The sequence below is a fragment of a genome, unplaced genomic scaffold (genome assembly GCF_019419815.1).
Source record: "Pyrus x bretschneideri cultivar Hongxiangsu unplaced genomic scaffold, Pyrus_bretschneideri_v1 Contig62, whole genome shotgun sequence".
NCBI classification, from domain to species: domain Eukaryota; kingdom Viridiplantae; phylum Streptophyta; class Magnoliopsida; order Rosales; family Rosaceae; genus Pyrus; species Pyrus x bretschneideri.
The window spans coordinates 1,284,015-1,304,654 of record NW_025999801.1 but is presented as its reverse complement, the minus strand read 5'-3'; the positions used below and the strand labels follow the sequence as shown (position 1 = coordinate 1,304,654).

The 20,640-nt window shown below is 38.1% G+C and overlaps 2 pseudogenes; one reads left to right on the top strand and one right to left on the bottom strand.

The window, feature by feature from the left end:
- The window catches only part of LOC103946135, a 34,910-nt pseudogene that overhangs the window by 9,524 nt on the left and 4,746 nt on the right, over positions 1–20,640 (bottom strand).
- The window catches only part of LOC103946133, a 46,754-nt pseudogene continuing 36,951 nt past the window's right edge, over positions 10,838–20,640 (top strand).

Here is a 20,640-nt window from a genome sequence, read left to right as displayed (position 1 = left end):
AGTCATCATTAGGTACCTCTGTCAACTTTAGGATATGCATCAATTGTAAGAGCAACAAAACAATTCAGATTTTTTGTTTGTGCCAAAACTTCCAATTGTACTGTAATTGACAATATTTACTAATTAATCTAAGTATTTGGAGTTTAATGTGTTTATGATGATTATTATCTTTCTATCGTATTCATTTCAATATTAATTTAGATGTTATGAAGTGAGGTCTATCTAAAATGAATTGTTAAAATAAAAATTAAAATAAATGTAAACTACAGCATGCAAAATCAACATTAAATGTTGATGGTAGTATTCTTTTACCGTGTACGACGTATGTAGTAATTCCCTTTACAGTGATACGACACTCAATAAGCGTCATATCAATATAAATCATGGCATATGCATATGCCGTAATTGGTTTTGCAGTATTACGACACTCCATTAATGTCGTATCCAATTAAGGTGGGTAATGCACGCCTTAAAGATCATTTACGGCATGTTTTACTTAAATTATTCACAACTACTAGACTATGTCGTATTTGGCAAAACATCTTTTACGACAAGGGCTTTTACTGCTTGGGAGCTCACACCGTGAATAACTGTTTACGGCAGTCATTTGTGCGCCACAATAGACCAGTTCTGTTGTAGTGTTTTTTGCTCATTTAAGCTCGATTTTTAAGTGAAATGAGTTGAGGTCAAACAAAATAATAGACTCGTTAATAAGATAAATTGTACCTTATCTCTATTACAAATCCAACAATACTCCTCTTTGAAAAATATTCAAATAATTATTTATACTTTTATCCCCATGATTGATATTATTTGTGTACATACCTTGAATGGTTGAAGCTTTTTCCTTTGGGCACATAACTTGACTGGTTGAAGCTTTGTAGGTGAAGCTCTTTGGTTGAAACTTTGTAGGTGAAGCTTTTTCCTTTGGGCACATAGCTTGAGTGGTTGAAGTATTGTAGGTGAAGCTTTTTGGTTGAAACTTTGTAGGTGAAGCTTTTTGGTTGAAGTTTTGTAGGTGAAGCTTTTTGTTTGAGGCTTTGTCGGTGAAAATTTGTACGTGAAGTTTTTTGGTTGAAGCTTTTTTTGAACCACATAAATAGATTTTGCTTCCACACTCTTGAGTAAGAGTGTGGAAGGCTTTTTGAATTTCTTGTTGAACGGTTGAAGTTTTTTGAACCACATAAATAGATTTTACTTCCAGCCTCTTGAGCAAGAGTGTGGAAGGCTTTTTGAAATTTTTGTTGAAGCTTTTGATTGAAGCTTTTTTGAACCACATAAATAGATTTTTCTTCCACACTCTTAAGCAAGAGTGTGAAAGGCTTTTTAAGTTTTTTGTACTTAGGCAAAGTGTGAAGCTTCCTCCATTCAAGGTGTGGGAGGCTTCCTCCCTTAAAGTGTGTGAAGGCTTTTTCCCTTCAAGGGTGTGGGAAGCTCTCTCCCTTGGGTGTGGGAAGCTCCCTCCCTTCAAGGGTATGGGAAGCTCTACCCTTCAAAGTGTGGGAAGCATTTTACAGGACTTAACAAATTGATTTTGCTTCCACACTCTTGAGCAAGAGTGTGGAAGGCAATCTACATGTTGTAGTTATCTCCTATGTGTAGAAGTTTTGTTGGCCTTCTCCACATGTCATAATTAATAATTATCGAAATAATTATTAATTAATTAATTTTGGATTTTTTTTTGGCATTTTTTTTTTTTGCTAGATTTTTTTTGGTGAACTATGGACAAGAAAATGTGGGAGAGACCACATATATAGATTTTGCTTCTCTACTCTTGAGTAAGAGTGTGGAAGGCATTCTACATGTTGTAGTTGTTGGAGGTTTGTTAAACCATATAATACGATTTTGCTTCCACACTCTTGAGCAAGAGTGTAGAAGACAATCTACATGTTGTAGCTGTTGAAGGTTTGTTGAACCATATAATACGATTCTGCTTCCATACTCTTGAGCAAGAGTGTAGAAGACAATCTACGTGTTGTAGCTATTGAAGGTTTGTTGAATTATATAATACGATTTTGCTTCCACAATCTTGAGCAAGAGTGTGGTTTGAGTTTGTATATGTCTTTTCAGAGTTGTAAGGCTTGGAAAAAAAATTACAATGATTTATGACATCACGATATACGATGAACGAATGTGATTTGAGGATTCCCGATATCATCACAAAGAGGATCCAGTGAGGATCCTCACTCCCCAAACCTATTGATTATTTCCTCCTTCCATTAAAAGACATTTTGGCCTGAAGTGGGCTTTGTGGGCCAGTTAGGCCAATATTAGAGTGAATCAGGCCCATCTCATTTGATTTGAACATTGTTGCACAGTTAATAAGGGTTACTTATATGCTATCACAATCTAGTAGTAAATCTCTTGATTCAGTAAGTGTTAGATTTTATATTCGACTCATGTAAATGGGTAATTCAATACTAAACTATGATATTTGACTCATTGTGCAGCTAATTCAAACCCAACACCTCTTAAAATATAATAGAGACTTACCCAAAATAGTGGTGATAGATTGGCAGATGTAACCCAAGCCAATTTTATAACAGTTTCCCTATGATCTCTCCCATCTCCTCCAATTCCTAAATTATGGCCATATGTCTTTTGTTTGTGGATTTGGAATGAAATTGACCTAGCACCCTTGTTTCTTTTTAATCGTTCTCGCATTCAAAACAAAACACCACAATTTTCATAAAGTGAGCACCACATGTAGGGATTTAATATGCTCGAAACAATTCAAATCAGCTTTTTTTTGCTCATCTAAGCTCGATTTTCAATGAAATGAGTTGAAATCAAACAAAATAATAGATTCGTTAATGAAATAAGTCGATACAGAGCTTTGCTATGTTTAGCTCATAAACCTAGCGAACTACTCGTATCTTTTTATCAGATAGCTCGACTTTGGTTCAAACTCGACTTGTTTGTTAAAGCTTGGCTCATAAGTGTACCTTATCTCTATTACAAATGGTCCAAATCACTGACTGTTGGAAATTGAATGACTCACAAATTGCCACGTCATAGAGCCGTTGATGGTGGCTATTGGATTGTTGCAGCAAACCCCACGATAGTAGAAGTTGTTGACCCACTTGCCAACTTCACGCGTGCGTTGCATGCTCCATACACAAAAAAATAAAACCATGTGGCTAGCATATGTTGACATTAGCTATGCCAAAAATCGCAAGGTCGGACATAAGTTACTCAGGCGTTTAGGTAGGCTTCACATGACCTTGGCTATGCCTTCCATCAATGAGTGGACTTGCTTACATTAGAACTCAAAAAACTTTAGAGCAAGTCCACCCATTGGTTAAAGGTAAGGGCAAGGGCCCTAAAGTTGCCTCGCCAAACCCAAAAAATTACTACAGTCGGCCTAAAAGAAGAGGGTAAGTGGTGGGGCATGTGGAGCCTACCGAAGCTCCCGTGTAACTTATGCCCGCCCTTGCACCATTTGGCAAGGCTAATGTCAACATACGTCAGCCATGTGGTTTAATTTTATTTATTTTTATTTTTTTTTGTGCGTGTCTGGCGCGTGCAATGCTACGTGAACTTGGCTAGTGGACCGACAACTTCTATTATCATATGGCTCGTTACAACAATTCAACACAACAGCAAATGGTGGGTCATGTGAAGCCTGCCCAATGGGCAAGGCTGACATCAACATGATGTCAACCAAGTGTTTTTTTTTTATTGGGTTTGGCGTAAGCAATTTACACGTGAATTCTCCCAGTGGCCCGACAACTTCAGCTGTCTTGGGCCCGTGCCCTTGCGCCATTTGGCAAAGGTAATGTTAACATACATCAGCCACGTGATATCTATTTATTTATTTTTGTCTGGCATGTGCAATGCATGCGTGAACTTGGCGAGTGAACTAACAACTTCTGCTATCATATGGCTCGTTGCAACAATCTAACATGTTGGTAAATGGGGGCCATATAAAGCCCGCCCAGTGGGCAAGGCTGACATCAGCATGACGTCAACCGTGTGGTTTAATTTTTTTTGTGTCTGGCGTATGCAATGTACACGTGAACTCTGCCAATGGCCCGATAACTTTAGCTGTCTTCGGCCTGCCATAGTCTAACAATCACCACCAACAGCTTTATGATGTGGCAAGTTGTGAGTCGTTGGATTCTAATAGCCGAATGTTCTGGACGTTGGATTTCCAATGGTAATTTTTTTTTTAGAAAGTTAATTTGTGTCGCATGGCATTTTTAGGTGAGTCGGATTTCAAATGAGTATAAAATCAACGCCAAGATTAATCCAACGACAAAAGAATTAAAAATTGAAAAAATTAGGATCTTTTTTTTTTTTTTTTGTTATTCTATAAAAACCCAACCATCTTCTTCATATCGACCTCACAACTCAATAATTATTTTTACTATGACCATCTATATTTGTTTCCACTTTCCAAATCATTTTTTTTTTAACAAAAACATGAGTGAGAAGGCAATTTGGTTGATTGCCAAAGACGTTATTTTGCTTGAGGGTTGGTTGAGATGAGTAAGGAGAATGGAGGAGGCTTGGTGTGAGTGTATGTGGTGGTTTGAAGGGTTTTTACGAAGAAATATGAGGAAACCAGAAGATTGGATAAAGGACACGTTGCACTATAAAAATGGTCAACAATCTAATAAAAAAAATATGAGCGGATATTAGTATTGGATAATGACACGTAGCATGACGAAAGTGGTTGAAAATCTAATCGGAAATCTAAGGAGAACATGACACGTCTGATTGCATTTTCCAGCTGAAATGGAATATTACTATTGAAATTGCATTATACATCCACAATAGCCCTAAGAATACATGTTCCCAAGCGGATACATGGCATGTCCCCCCTCTTCCAGGCCCATCACAAGGAAAACGAAAACCAAGATTTACTTTGTGAATATCAATCACCTTGCCCTTGTCTTTGCCCTTTTCTAACAGGTGGAAGTGCACAAAGGCAAGTACTAGTCAGAGTGAATAGTACGGGAAGTTAAATGCCTTACCTTTGCCCTTTCTAAACCGGTGAAACTAGTCTTAATGAACCAACTAATAACGTGTGTGACGAGTCACAACTTTACCTCCTTTTTCTTTTTTGTGAAACTTGTTCGTAAACTTTTTTTGGTGATGCTAGAGCGACCATCTTTTGAGACCATATTTGTAAACCACATGATGTGGCAGCTGATGGTTTGATTCTTTCTACTAATCATTAAAAATGGAATCTAACCATCATCTATCACATCATTTAGTTTACAAAATATGGTTTAAAAAGATGGAACAAATGACCCAGTTAAAGATTTAAATTTTTCTCAGGTAGCAGTTTTTTGTTAGTTCATCAATCGTAATCGATGGCTCTTATGAGAGCAGCTCAAGGAACCTCCTTTGATTTTGACACTCGTAGGTGATTAGTTTACCCTCTCGCACTAGAAAGCATGGAAGTCGTTGTGAGTGCAGTTGAGCAAAACAAGACCGCAAAACAATTGAAATAGTCCTTAGCCTGTGATGACTTGTTCGGCAATTTCTTGAGACTTCGAACTACTCAGATAATCCTAAATGAGGTTTAGGTGGTGATGATGGAATGCGAGATTCGTATTTAGCAGATGATGTTATGTCCGTCAGGGTAGTTATCGCCACGGATTTAGCTTCATCACATTTGGTGAAGTAGTCGGTCGCTATAATTATCATACCTCTGTCCAATTAGCAAGTGACATTGGTCCCACTAGGTCGATCTTGTCTTCAAGTTAGTTATTTCTAGAAGGAAGAGAAAAAGAAAAAAAAAAGAGAAGAGAGTTTACAACTTTACCCCGCAGCAAAAGCTTATCAAAATTTGGTGTACAATAGGGTATTTATAGGGAAAGTGCGGTAGGAAAAAATTATCCTAATAATATTTTTATTAAATAATATCTTGGAATTGTCTTATAGAATACTTGATTGGATTTATTGTAATTTTGATTTGATTGAGCTATCTTCAATGGAGAAAGCTTTAAAGATATGATTTTGTTATTTCCCCGGTAAACTCTACAATAATGGGTTCCACTCATAAAGGAATGGGTGTAGTCTGCCTCATATCTTTAATATCTTTGACTTATTTTACCATCATGGGCATAAGAGCTTGAAGAAATCTCAATAAACTGCTTAGGTCTTCTTGATGGTTGAACCGCATGTATAACAGACGTGAACCTCGCACCATTTGATGAAGGCATTCTAGTCTCTTATGCGTAAAAGTTTACTTGTTATCTCCAAAGTTTTCTTTATTATTTTTTGCTCCACAATCTTAAGGACACTTCATCATTGCCTTGGTGTTGTCTGGGTGACTTTAATGAGATCCTACAAGCAATGGAACAAGAAGGTGGTGATTTGCGCAGTGAGAGGCAAATGGATGGATTCCAGAATGCTTTAGCCTAGTGATTTGCAAGATATGGGCCTTGTTGGCAATAAATTTACTTGGGCTACAACAAGAGGCGGCTATATAAAGGTGAGGTTGGATCGAGGTTTGGCCACTCAGAGCTAGATTAAGTTATTTCCTAGGTTTCAGGTTGTTCATATGAAACCAACTTCGTTAGATTATATATCGATTTTGTTAGAATGGGAAGTCAGGAAAAGAGCAAAATTCAAGAAAAGTTTTCGTTATGAGGATGGGTGGTCTGTGAGAGAAGGTTGTGAGGCTGCGATCCAAGTGGGTTGGTCTTCTGTGTGTACTGGTTCACCGATGTATCAAGTCTTGGAAAAAGTTAAGGCGACGAGAGTACAATTGTTGAAATGGGTAAGGAGTTTGGAGCGGACTGTACCAGGTGAAATAGTGGAAAATGAAGATAAGTTACAAGCTTTGTTTGGAAGACCTTTTACTGAAACCACTATTGCATAAAGGCATAAATTGTATACTAGATTACAATCACTACTTGCGCAGGAGGAGGCGTTCTGGCGTCAGCGGTCTAAAGAAAATTGGTTGCGTCTTGGGGATCAAAACACAAGATATTTCCATCAAAAAACAACTCGACAGCAGAGACGGAATGGGCTTCATGGTTTATTTGATGAGTCGAGACAATGGCAGGAGAGCAAAGATGGTATGAAGTTGGTTATTATCTCTTATTTCATGAAAATGTTTGACTCCATCGGGTAGTAGATGCCTCAGGGATTTTAAGTAAGATGGTACTGAAGGTCACGGATGAGATGAATCAAAGGCTTCTGTTGCCTTTTTCTAACGAAGAAATTAAGAATGCATTGTTCCAAATGCACCCTACCAAGGCGCCAGGACTTGATGGAATGACACCTGGGTTTTATCAGAAGCATTGGGCAGTTGTTGGTAGAGATGTCTGTGAAGAGGTTCAGCACCTTCTTGAGTTCGGGGAATTATTGCGGAAAGTTAACTACACACATGTAACTCTGATACCTAAGAAATTTGATCTTACATCTATGATCGAATTGAGGCCAATCAATTTGTGCAATGTGATATACAAGATATGCTCAAAGGTGTTTACGAATAGATTGAAGAGTATCTTACCAGATATAATTTCCCCTTCACAAAGTGAGTTTATTTCTGGTAGATTAATTTCTGATAATTGTCTGGTGGCATCGGAAGTTGCTCATTTTATGAGAAGGAAAACTAGTGGTTGGAATGGTGTGATGGCATTGAAGCTTGATATCAGTAAGGCTTATGACCGTATTGAATGGTCTTTTTCAGAATAAATAATGCAAAGCTTGGGTATTGCGGAAGAATGGATTACTTGGATTATGAGATGTGACTTCTGTCTCTTACTCATTCAAGCTTAATGGGGAATCGGTGGGATTAGTACAGCCTAAGAGGGGTATCAGGCAAGGTGATCCATTGTCTCCTTTCTTATTTGTGCTTTGTGCCGAAGGCTTATCGGCATTATTGGATGCATGGGAGGCCTAAGGTAGAATACAAGGGATAAAGGTTTGTAATGATGCACCTAGCATAAATCATTTACTCTTTGCAAATGATAGTTTTATCTTTGCTAGGAGTACTTTACAAGAGTGTTGCGAGTTGAGGACCTTGCTGTGGACTTATGAAGAAGCATCGGGGCAATCAGTTAATCTATCAAAAAGTGGGGGTGGCATTTAGTGCTAATGTAAATGAGGTGGATGCTCAGCTACTTGTGGATTGTTTGGGTATGACTCATGTGTATTACCACGAGAGGTATCTTGGCTTGCCGGTATACATGGGTAAGTCAAAACAACAAACAGTTGCATATATAAAAGATAGGTTATGGAAAAAAACTCAATGGTTGACGTGGGAGTCTCCTAAGTAGTGCGGGGAAGGAGATCTTAATTAAAACCATGGCCCAGGCTATTCCATTATATACCATGCAGACTTTTTTGCTCCCAAAAATGTTCTATGAGGAATTAAATCAGATGGTTGCTCGATTTTGGTGGGGCAGGGAAGTCGGCAAAAGAAACATTCATTGGGTGAGTTGGAAACGTATGTGCAAGCCAAAAAGTGAGGGTGGTTTAGGCTTCAAAGATTTGTACGCTTTTAATCTTGCTTTGCTTGCTAAGCAAGGTTGGTGCATTCTAAAACAACCGCAGTCTCTGGTGGCCCAAGTTTTTAAGGCTCGATATTTCTAGCAATCGAACTTTCTAAATGCCCTAGTGAAGTCCAATTCCTCTTATTGTTGGAATAGTATTACAATAGCTAAGGTTTTGATTCACCAAGGTGCTAGATGGCGTGTAGGTGATGGTTTGCAGATAAAAAATGGGGGGATTCTTGGTTGTCGAGAGAGACTTATGCCAAGGTGTTAAGTCCGGTACCCCTCGGAGTTCACCCTAATCTTACTGTTTGTTCTTTGATGTTGAAGGCGGATCATATGAGATGGAATATACATGTGGTTTCTTGAATGTTTTTTTCCCAAGGAGGTCAATCTTGTTCTAAGTATTCCTTTGAGTTTCTTTAATCCTCCTGATGAGTTGATTTGGATCAAGGAGCCTAAAGAAGTAGTCACGGCTAAGAGTGCATATTTTGTAGCTCAGTCTTTTAGTGACATATGTGGGGATGTTCCTGTGGGTTCTGAGACACCGGCAGAGATCAAATTCCTATGGAAGGCACTTTGGCGTGCTAAGGTTCCAAGGAAGGTTAAAATTTGCATCTGGCGAGGTTGTTTAAATGCTCTGCGAACTAGAGTTAATTTGAAGGTGAAGAAGGTTGTAATGGACGACTGTTGTGTTATCTGTGGGACGGTACCTGAAACGATCGAGCATATTATGTTGGCAAACCCCCATGCTCGTGCAACATGGTTTTCTAGTCTGTTGGGTTTACATCTTATGCAACAAGAAGATGTCGGATTGCAAGATTAGGTGGCAAGAATGGCTTCGATGTTGTCCACGGAAAGCTTTGAGTTATTCCTTATGTTGATGTGGAATATTTGGAAAGCTCGTAATGAAATACTATGGCGGGGTTCTTTTTTACCACCATAGGAACTCCAAATTCAAGCACATACTTGGTTGTTGGAGTTTAAGAAATGGAATGTGGTATAGTCGAAATCTCATGTTGTAGAAGTTCATAAATGGAAGAAGCCAGAGGAAAGGTGGATAAAGTGCAATTTTGATGGGACATGGGATGAGCCAAACAGCAAAGGAGGAGCTGGACTGATTATCCGAGACGCGGCTGGGGAGTTTATCGCTGCTCTGGCGATGCAAATGGAGGGGATTAGTTGACTCTTATGGCGGAAGTTGCAGCAGCTCGGGAGGCTGCTCTATTTCTTAATAGATGGCGTCACTAGAAAGTAGTGTTGGAGAGAGATGCCCTGTTGGTAATAGCTTACCATACACAATAACATGGAGGTTAATTATGGTCCCCTTGGCCATATATTAGTTGACACACGGCGGCTACTACAACCTGTTCAACAATGGAAGGCTATTTTAGTGCGTCCTGGTGCCAATGAAATGGCACACAGATTGGCTCGCCACGGCCTTAATCTGCCACAACCGGTTTCGTGGTTTGAAGAACCGCCCAATGTAATTTCTGATCTTATTTTGGAGGATATTTCTAATGCTTAATTTTGTTTGGTGCGGAACACTCTTTTTCCCTTCATTCAGGTTTTCCCGGAAAGATTTTTATCAAGACCCATTGTTAGCACATTTTCCATTGATTGTATGATATTTCCTTATGAAATGAATATCGTACTTGTTTTCAAAAAATATAAATAAATCAATTCTAATTTACATTTTTTTTAGTAAGCAGTGAACAAAAAACTACACAAATAATTAAGTTGTATTGGGTCTGTCTTTTGGTTTTTTTGGTCAAAGATAATTAAGTTGTATTGGGTCTCTGTCTTCAATTAAACAAAAAGATAAAATCATTTCCAAATGAGATGTCAAATCTTAATTCGAATGTTATGTAATCAAATTTAAAAGTAGGAGCAAGCTCCAAACAATATGTCAATCTTATGTGGATTGATATATGAGTTTTCTTATGTCGAATTTGATATATAAGAAAAAGTGATGTCAAATAATTTTTAATTATTTTATTGTGTGAATCCATTAATGCACCAATTATAAATCTTGAAAATTTATTTTAATGGGTTTCTTTTTAAAAAGAGTTATACAAATGTCATTTATAACAAAAAAAAATCACATCGAATGGAAAAAAAAAAAAAAAAAAGGAGAAAATAGGACATTGCCATATCAACCATCAAATTAACATTTGACATTTATCTTTTAACATTTCTATTAGAAAAGCTTTAAGACGTATTTTCATTTGCTTGACTAAAACGACCCAACTAATTTTGCTCTGACTAAAACAAGTCAATTACAAAAAGATGAGACGAGTTTTCAATTGCAATTTCTCCAGGAAGTAGATAGGAATGAGCCAACTAATTACTAAATAGAGCCTTAAATATTTCCCTGGCAAAGAGACAGCATTCATTTTGTTTGTTCATCGATCGTAAACTATGGCGCTTGTGAGAGCAGCTCAAGGAACATCCTCTGATTCCAACACTCATTGGGGTTACCGTTACGATGTTTTCTTGAGTTTCAGAGGTGAAGACACTCGCAGGACTTTTACCGACCACCTCTACACAGCCTTGAACAACGCAGGATTTCTCACCTTCCGAGATGACGACGAACTTGAGAGAGGAGAAGATATCAAGCCAGGACTACAGAAAGCAATCCAGCAATCACGAACATCTGTTGTCGTGTTTTCGAAAGATTACGCATCATCAGATGGTGCCTTGATGAGCTTGTCATGATCCTTGAACGCAAGAGGACTACCTCGGACCATGTAGTATTACCAGTCTTCTACGATGTCGATCCATCCCATGCGAGGAAGCAGAAGGGAAGCATCGGAAAAGCATTTGCAAGACACGAGAAAACTCAGTCGCCGAATAAGGTGCGGGGATGGAGGGAGGCACTTGCAGAGCTTGCTGATCTAGCAGGGATGGTCTTATCAAATCAAGCTGATGGGTAACTTTCATTTGCTCTCTTTTAACTTTCATTGTCTCTCTAAACCCATGTGTTCTACAGGTGTCGAGTTCGAATCCCCTCTCAGTTTAAAATAGTTTGGTTATCTAGACTTGACCTCTATGTATACAATAATTCTTTTACCAAAAGTGCATATAATAACTTTTAAAATAGTTTTGTTGTAAAATCGACGATGTGTGTACAGTGGAATAAATAAAATAAGACACAAAATTTACGAGGTTCCTCTACAGTCAGTGTGACTGGAGTACGTCCTCGGGCATCAATGATGCTTTTATTATAAATAGGAGTACAAAGATAACTCTATGTATTCTCTCCTCTTCTCTTCCTCTCTTTCTTTTTCTGCTCTCTCTTCGAAGCATACGGAGTGCTCTATTTATAGAGCAACTCCAAGCACACATCTTTGACAAATGATCTCCACATATCAATATTTTGCCAAGATTTTCAACCCTTTGGCAATGTTTTCAATGTTGTGGCAGGTATTCAATACTGTGGGCATTCATTACCCACTAGTATTTTCAACACTCCCCCTTGGATGCCCACATATCAACATGAGTTGCCTCGTTAAGATCTTGATCTATTTTGGATGCTCCCTCTTGATGAGTATCTCCCCCTGATTTCAAATTATTTAAGCTGATCATTGATCCTGCTGCTTTAGTCTTTTAGCGGTGATAGTTGCCGAATGAGGTGTTTCACTTGTTGTTAACTTTCCACAGACTTGTTCTTGAACTGGGTTGGAGGGTCTTCTGCTAGACTTCCTCCAAAGGTCTGAATTTACCTATTTTATCTGGAGCTGAATTTGATTCAAGGGTGGTGGACACTTGATCTTGAATCGGACTTGTGATTTCTTCAAAGGCCGTCTAGACTTGATCTTGAATGAAATTGGATCATGAGGAGCTTCATGTGACAAATGATCTTAGACTTTGTCGGGGATGAACTGAAATGTGTTTGTTGTGCTTGTCTCCACATGCTTCAATGTATCATTTTCACTTGCCTTACTTGCTCTCCTTGCAGAAGTGATATTTTCCTTATGCAGGTTTGGCATCTTCTCTTGTAGTATTTGTCATCTGATACAGGAGTGGAATGCAAACCTTGTATTTAAATGGACCATCACTTCTTGGTGGCAGCGCAAGTTTGAGTGGAGGTTCCGACATATTGCTTTCTTTATCCTTGTCTTGGCAGGTAAGAACAAGGACAAAGGAAAGGACAGGGAGATTGCATGATATGAGATACTCTTGCTCTCATCCCTGATGATATGAGATACTCTTGCTCTGGTGTGACTTGTTTGTAGAGGTATTCTCAGAGAGGAAGAAAACTGAGTATTTCGACATACTTTGTGAAAGATGCATTCTCGGAGATGAGGAATAGTTAGATATTTTTCAGTTCTGCCTTGCCATGGAGAACAGAGGTTGACATATATATTGATTTTCCAATAGCAGGTAGTAAAGCTGTGCCTTTACTCTTGTCAGCAACTGTGGTGTAATTAGAACAGTAAGATTCACGCGTTTTCAACTTTATCAGAAATCTTTGACAAAGTTGCACGTGATATCCAAGAGCTGAGATTGCGTCTGAGAGATGTTGACAGACGTCATGCAGGGAAATCCAGCTTTTGAAATTCGAAAATCGGTGTCTCTTCGATTTTTGAATAAGTGGTCATGTTGCCCCTTCTATTATAGAGAGATCAATTTTGTTGAGAAACACTCAGAAAGTTGTTGCCTGCAGAAATTTCCCTTTCTTGCACTTCTGAGATTTTATCTAACTTCCTTCATCATTTCTGAAAATGGCTTGCCCATCTAACATTTGTTTAGATTTGAATCTCAGGATTGATACAGACGAGCAGCGTCAGGATAACATATGGCGCCCGTCCTTCTCAACTTCTAATGGTCCTCTTACGGTTGGGGACTCTGTGATGCAGAATAACATAACTGCTACAGTGGTAGCCAGGAATCTTCTCACTCCAAAGGACAACAGAATCCTTTCAAACCGGTCTGATGAGGCGGCCGTTCAAGACTCATTGGCTCTCAGTGTTCAATGTGCGGGCTCTGTATCCAATATGGGCCAGCGTCTACTTGCTCGAACTCACCAAGTTGAATCATTAATGGCTGAGGTTGCAAGTCTTAGACAAGAGATTAGAGGGCTCAAGCATGAGAATAGAGTTTTACACATGCTTTCAAATAATTACTCTACGAGCATGAAAAGAAAGCTCGACCAGCTACTAGAATCCGAAGGTCGGACTCAAAATGACAATCGGGGGTTCGAGTCTTTATTCCAAAGACATCCATTGTCATAGCTGTCTGGAGTTCCACCAAGTATTGAGACTCCAAATAATCAACTTCTGGTGTTTTCCCCTTCTGGGGTACTTCCGAGTACTGAGGCTTCTCATGAGTAACCTTTGTGAAAGTTCCCTTCTGTTTGTTTGTTTTAACTCATGTGTATGTAATTTCTCGGAGATATTAATATATAAGCTTTATTTCATTCAGTGTATTGTGTTAAATACAATAAAGCATATATTTCACTAAGATGTGGTACTTCTGGACCAAATATCAATTTATCTTTACCCTCGCGAAGATAAATGATCATTCTTAGTGTCTAAATCATTTGAGTATTCAACTTATAATCTTCAATCCATACGATTCTTTAATGTCATAAACATCATGGATAAGATTCGTGTTGGCATATTGTTCGATTCTGCAGTTCGAGACAATATTTCTCTCAACACTTTATAATCTTTCTTGACTCTTCAGGAGTCCCAATTTAATATTATCAATTCTTGCAAGAGATTTTAGTATGTTGCAACAATACCATAATGAAAATACTCACTAAGGCAATTTATACCATCCATTGGTATTGAGTACATATTTTATGCTTTACCCTTATGGGGTTTTCTTCAAGCAATTTGAATCCTTCAGGGATTTTCTACATTTCATGACACATTTTCCTTTAGAATTTATACAGAGCAATTCGCTTCCATGTATATTTGAGGGATTTACTCATGGAGATATGATGTGGGCGACTCATAACCCTTTGTATATAATTCTCCATTCATATGAACTCCTTTACAACCTTGTGTCATATCATGTGAGTGTATTTCACAGTATTACAAATGCTCATATGTAACCTTCTAGGTTCAACATCTTTTGGCTATTTGTATTGTATCCAAGTATATAAGTCTATTTTTCCACGTTCTTACAAAATTGTAATGGAATTGCCTTTCTCCATTTTGGCCCATAATTTTGTTGATGGAAAAAGAACGGGACTCAATATCACCACAGCTCATTGATGAATTTAATAGCTACTTGTAAAAACCAAAATTACCATTGGTTATCCATCAATTTGTGATCCCATATTCTCATGTACATGCGCATGCATAAAAGCTTTTCATTTCTTTTTGGGATATCCATTGCCTCTTCAAGGGCATTACACTATCTCTTCCAGGATAGTTATAGTTTAGAGAATACGGATCATAACCTCCTCTTGAGCGTTATAGAGCTTGGATTTTAATCTCCACTTCTGGGAGTTGAGTCATTGGAACCTATATATCTATCATGCTTCATGCATGAGACATCAATATTCCATATCCGCGGATTAACCTTTTCGGGACAAGTATCCTTGCGGCAACTGTTATGCGTTTGGCATGTGACAGTTATGCAATAGTTCAGTAGTGCCATATTCTTCTTCTTTCGAAGGACTGAACCTTTTGAGTCTGAGGATCTGCCATGCTTCAGGCGTGCAACAGATAAATCATTTGCTGCCATATTATTTTGTTCAATACGGACATTAATTCTTGTAGGCACACTTGCAGCAAGTATATGTGATTTTATCACTTTCGTTGCATCATTAAATGCATCTGGCATTTGATTTGCATATCGTTGCATCATTCAATTATTCTCACTTCGTTTTGTATATTGATTGCTTCATGAATCAAAATACGACAAATTCTCTTCGTTCTTCTGGAACGGTTTTTTCTCATCATTCTTCTGGAATGATATTTGCTCATCGTTCTTCTGAAACAAAGTTATTTTCTCCCCCTAACGGCAGGAAAACTGTCTTATCAAAATGACAGTCCGCAAACCACGCGGTAAATGTATCCCCAATCAAGGGTTTTAAATATTGAATGATAGATGATGTTTAACATCAATGCCTAATCCCCAATGATGCTTCATTTCAGTATGTTGTGGCAGTGCAATAGGCACATAGATAACACAACCAAAAACTCGTAAATGTATAATGTTTGGCCGGTTCCCAAACACGAGTTGTACTGAGAAGTATTGATAGTTGTCAACAGGTCTCAACCAAATCAATAATGCATCATGTAAAATGACATGTCCCATGTAGAAACTTTGACAATTTCATTTTCATCAGCAGAACGCGGGTAATTAATTTCATCCGCTTAATAAATGTTTCTGCTAAACCATTTTTGAGTATGGACATAAGGAACTTCTGGTCCTTATTTAATAGTCTGTAGACTAAGACTCTTATGGCTTTTATTGCAATTAAGTTGAGGCACTGCGGCACTTCAAACTTAAACTTTATGTCCTAATCTTTTTGTTTGATGGAACTTCAGGTCCAATCATTTTTATATGATGAGGATCAAAAAACTGCAGGTTCTGATATGATCAAGGAACTTCGGGTCCAGTATGTACTCATCGTAACAAAAAGAAGTACAATAAATAAATTAAAGCAATAGGCGGTAATTCCAGCCATAATGAATAAATTGCATTTAAGTAAATAAAGCTTGTGACAAGGGCTTTAATTCAGCACCATTCATATAAATCAAAACTTAAAGCAGTAGGCGATAAAACCGTCCATGATAAATAAATTGCTTTAAAGGGAATAGAACTTGTGAAAGGGTTTTAAACCAACACCAATTCACATAAATAACAAGAAGTATCATATCTCCTTTTATTTATTATTTTTCTTTCTTTTGTCAGTACTTATTCAAACTTTACTTTTCTTATTTCTGTAGCATGGTGCCATGCACCAACAGAAACCATTTAAATGATTTTGACTAAATGGTGTCATGCACCATTCTGCACCATTCAAATCCTTTATATATATATATATATAATTTTTTTTTTCTTAGGTTGCAGTCAACATCTCCTTTTTTCTTCTTTCTCTGTCTCTGCCAGTCTCAAAACGCAGGGCCAGCTGGGTAGTTATGGAGGTTGCCCAAATTCAATTCAATCCAAAAGGCTACTAGAGACTGGCGTTGTTCTTGCATGACCCAGGGAACATGTCATCGTTAAGCAAGAACTTCCCTACAGAGACATAGATGACAGTGGGGTTGACAGAGGCACAAGAGAGGGAGGCATGTGTGGATTCATTCTTGCCATCACCATCTCAAACAACCAAGTATTCATGGGAGTTCTCAAGATTCGTTGAAAACAACGTGATCTGGGTTTCCAAGTCTGATGAGATTCTTCTGGATCTCTGGAAACCAGTTGTCAGGTACGAGTTTTCTCATCTCGTGACGACTTCAGGTCGTAAATTTCAATTCTCACCAGAATTCGGTGGGGCGCTTCTGGCACAGTGGGAGAGACGAAAAATGGACATACCTTTTATTCTGTGAGATTTTTAGATGACGGAGGTGAGAGGTGGATAGTGCTTCATCGAATTTATGGCGTTGTGCTTTCCACTGACATAAGAACTTTTCGTGCTGATAACGTGTTGTAAAATCGACGATGTGTGTACAGTGGAATAAATAAAATAAGACACAAAATTTACGAGGTTCCTCTACAGTCAGTGTGACTGGAGTACGTCCTCGGGCATCAATGATGCTTTTATTATAAATAGGAGTACAAAGATAACTCTATGTATTCTCTCCTCTTCTCTTCCTCTCTTTCTTTTTCTGCTCTCTCTTCGAAGCATACGGAGTGCTCTATTTATAGAGCAACTCCAAGCACACATCTTTGACAAATGATCTCCACATATCAATATTTTGCCAAGATTTTCAACCCTTTGGCAATGTTTTCAATGTTGTGGCAGGTATTCAATACTGTGGGCATTCATTACCCACTAGTATTTTCAACAAGTTTCATGTTGTCAACAAAGTTTCATTTTTATTTTTAACTAATTAAGATATGCTGTCAAAATAATGTGTATGTTTAGCATCCTTCCAGCTGTTACCTTTGTAACTTTCTTAGGTAGACAATATGTTTGATTTATATTTCATTTTTTTGCAAATTCGTAGGTACGAGTCAAAGTTTATCACAAAAATTGTCAAGGTGATTGGTGACAAGCTAATTCGCAGACCCTTGGGTGTTGAATCCAACTTGATTGGAATCCAATCTCGAGTCAAAAACATCAATTTGTGGTTACAAGATGGATCCACTGATGTTGGTATAGTTGCTGTGCATGGGATGTCTGGAATAGGGAAGACAACAATTGCTAAATATGTTTACAATTCAAATTTTACAAGTTTTGAAGGGAGCAGCTTTGTTGAAAATATCAGAGAAACGGCAAGTCAACCGAACGGGTTAGTTCAAATGCAAATGCAACTTCTTTATGATATTTTGAAGGGGCAGGAGGAGAAAGTGCACAACGTCAGTGAAGGAATAAGTAAGATTGAAAGAGCCATAAACTCTAGAAGAGTTCTTCTTGTTCTTGATGATGTAGACCATATGGACCAATTAGATGCTGTACTACGGATGAAAGATCGGTTTTATCCCGGAAGTAAAATAATCATAACAACAAGGCGTGAAAGGTTGCTAAAGGCACATCAAGTTACTAAGGTCCACAGAGTAGAAACTTTGGATTACGATGAATCGTTGGAGCTCTTAAGCTGGCATGCGTTTGGCCAGGACCATCCCCCTGAAGGTTACATGGAATATTCAAAAAAGCTAGTGCAACATACTGGAGGACTTCCATTAGCTCTTCAAGTTTTGGGTTCTTCTCTGTTAGGTGAAAGTATGGGTGCGTGGGAAAGTGCTTTGGAGAAGCTAAAAGTTATTCCTAATGGCGAAATCATGAATAAACTAAGAATAAGCTATGACAGTTTACAAGATGATCATGACCGGAAATTATTCCTCCACATTGCTTGTTTCCTAATAGGAAGGGACAAAAACTACATTGTTAGAATACTAGATGGATGTGATTTCTATACAACTGTTGGCATTCAAAATCTCATTGATAGATGTTTGGTGAAAATTGGTAATGACAAAAAGGTGAACATGCACGATCTGATTCGTGATATGGGAAGAGAAATAGCTCGCCTAGAATCAGAAGAGCCTGAGAAACGTAGTAGACTATGGCGTCGTAAGGATTCCTTCCAAGTACTGAGGGAAAAGATTGTACGTAGAAACATGCCTTTTAGATATATATATATATATATATGTATGTATGTATATATATATATATGTATGTATATATTCATGTTTTTCTCTTCTTGTGAAAATTATCCATATTGATGTTGTTCCCTTTTTTTCTTTAGGGTACACAAACAATCCAAGGTCTTGTCCTGGACATGCATTGGCATCCTGCAAACAGTCAAATAAACACAAATGAGACAGTCTTTGAAACCAATGCATTTGAAAGGATGCACAAATTACAACTACTCCATCTTAGACGTGTACGGTTAGAGGGATGTTATGCAAATTTCCCTACAGGATTAAGATGGTTGTGTTGGCCTGAATTTCCTTTGGATTCTATACCCATTGATTTTCCTTTGGAGTGCCTAATTGTTCTTGAAATGCAATACAGTAGCTTGACACAAGTCTACAAAGGAACAAAAGTATGTTACTCTACGCATCTCAATTCATTTTCCTTCTTTAGCTTTTTTAAGTATTGATTCGTTGACTAATCGCATATGTTAGAATTAACTCCCACAAATATTATTTCTCTTTTTTTTCTTTATTTTAATTTTTTTTCCTGCAGTTTCTTCCTTCATTGAAGATCCTTGATGTGAGCCATTCTCATGGCCTTAGTCAAACCATGGACTTCTCATACTGCCCCAATCTAGAGGAATTGATTCTTATAGATTGCGAAAGCCTGCTTGATGTTCATGAATCCATTGGAAACCTAGAGAGACTTGTGTACTTGAATATGGAGGATTGCAAGAATCTTAGGATGCTTCCTAACATGTGCATGCTAAAATCACTTGAAACACTCAATTTATCTGGTTGCTCAAATCTTGATGAGATGATGAAGAAGATGGAATCTGTGAAAGTTCTCGAAACAGATGGTATCCTGAGTGAATTACGGCCTGGTACAAGTTCGAGTATCTTGACTTATTTGCCATGTTATTTAGTAAAGTTAAACCTTAGTAGGTGCAATCTTTCTGATGATGCCTTTGCTACAGATTTAAGTAATCTATCCTCGTTGCAATATCTAGATTTAGATGATAATCCAATTTCTAGCCTACCTGTTTTCATCAAAGGTTTGAGGAGGCTCTATGGTCTCTCTTTATCGAGATGTAAGAGGCTCGAATCACTGGTGGGGTTGCCGAAAATTGGACGCCTTTATGTAGATGGTTGCATATCGTTAAAAACTATAACATATCAAGCCAATGAGTTGAGAGCATTGACCTATGTGGGTGAGAACCACAATGGTGAGAACCTCAATGTAATTGAGTGGGAGTACCATCACAAGTTAGAACCCATTGGCAGAGTTGATGTAGAAATGATGAAACTTTTCAGCTTGCACAACTTGGAAATGAGGAAACGTTTCGGCTTGCAAAATTTTAAACATGGTTATTGGATTTGGAGTCCCGTTCAGGTGCCTCTCTCTCTCTCTCTCTCTCTCTCTCTTTTATCGGAAAGAGTTGCCTAATATAGTCGATTTCGTCCCATTTACACAGGGAATGCATCAACATGGTATATACAGCACATTTTTTGCTGGGAATGAGGTTCCTGGCCGGTTCAGCTATAAAAGTACCAAGTCCTCAATTTCTTTTGTTGTGCCTTTTCTTGCAAGTCAGAAAATTCGAGGCTTGAACATCTTTGCTACCTATGCAAATGAGGAGAGATGGAGTTATTCGTCTCATCCACTAATGAGTATTGAAGTGAGTAACAAGAGTAAGGGTCTGAAGTGGCTCTATGGCCCAAGATTCTACAGTGTTACAAGAGAGAGAGGAGAAGATGTGACATGGTTGAGCCATTGGAAAATGGACAATCAAACAATAATATTAGAATGTGGAGATGAAGTGGTTGTTTCCGTAATGACGAAGAGACCTGATGAATTTATTCATGTAAAGGAATTTGGTGTGGAGCTTGTACAAGAGCACCAAGACAAGATGAG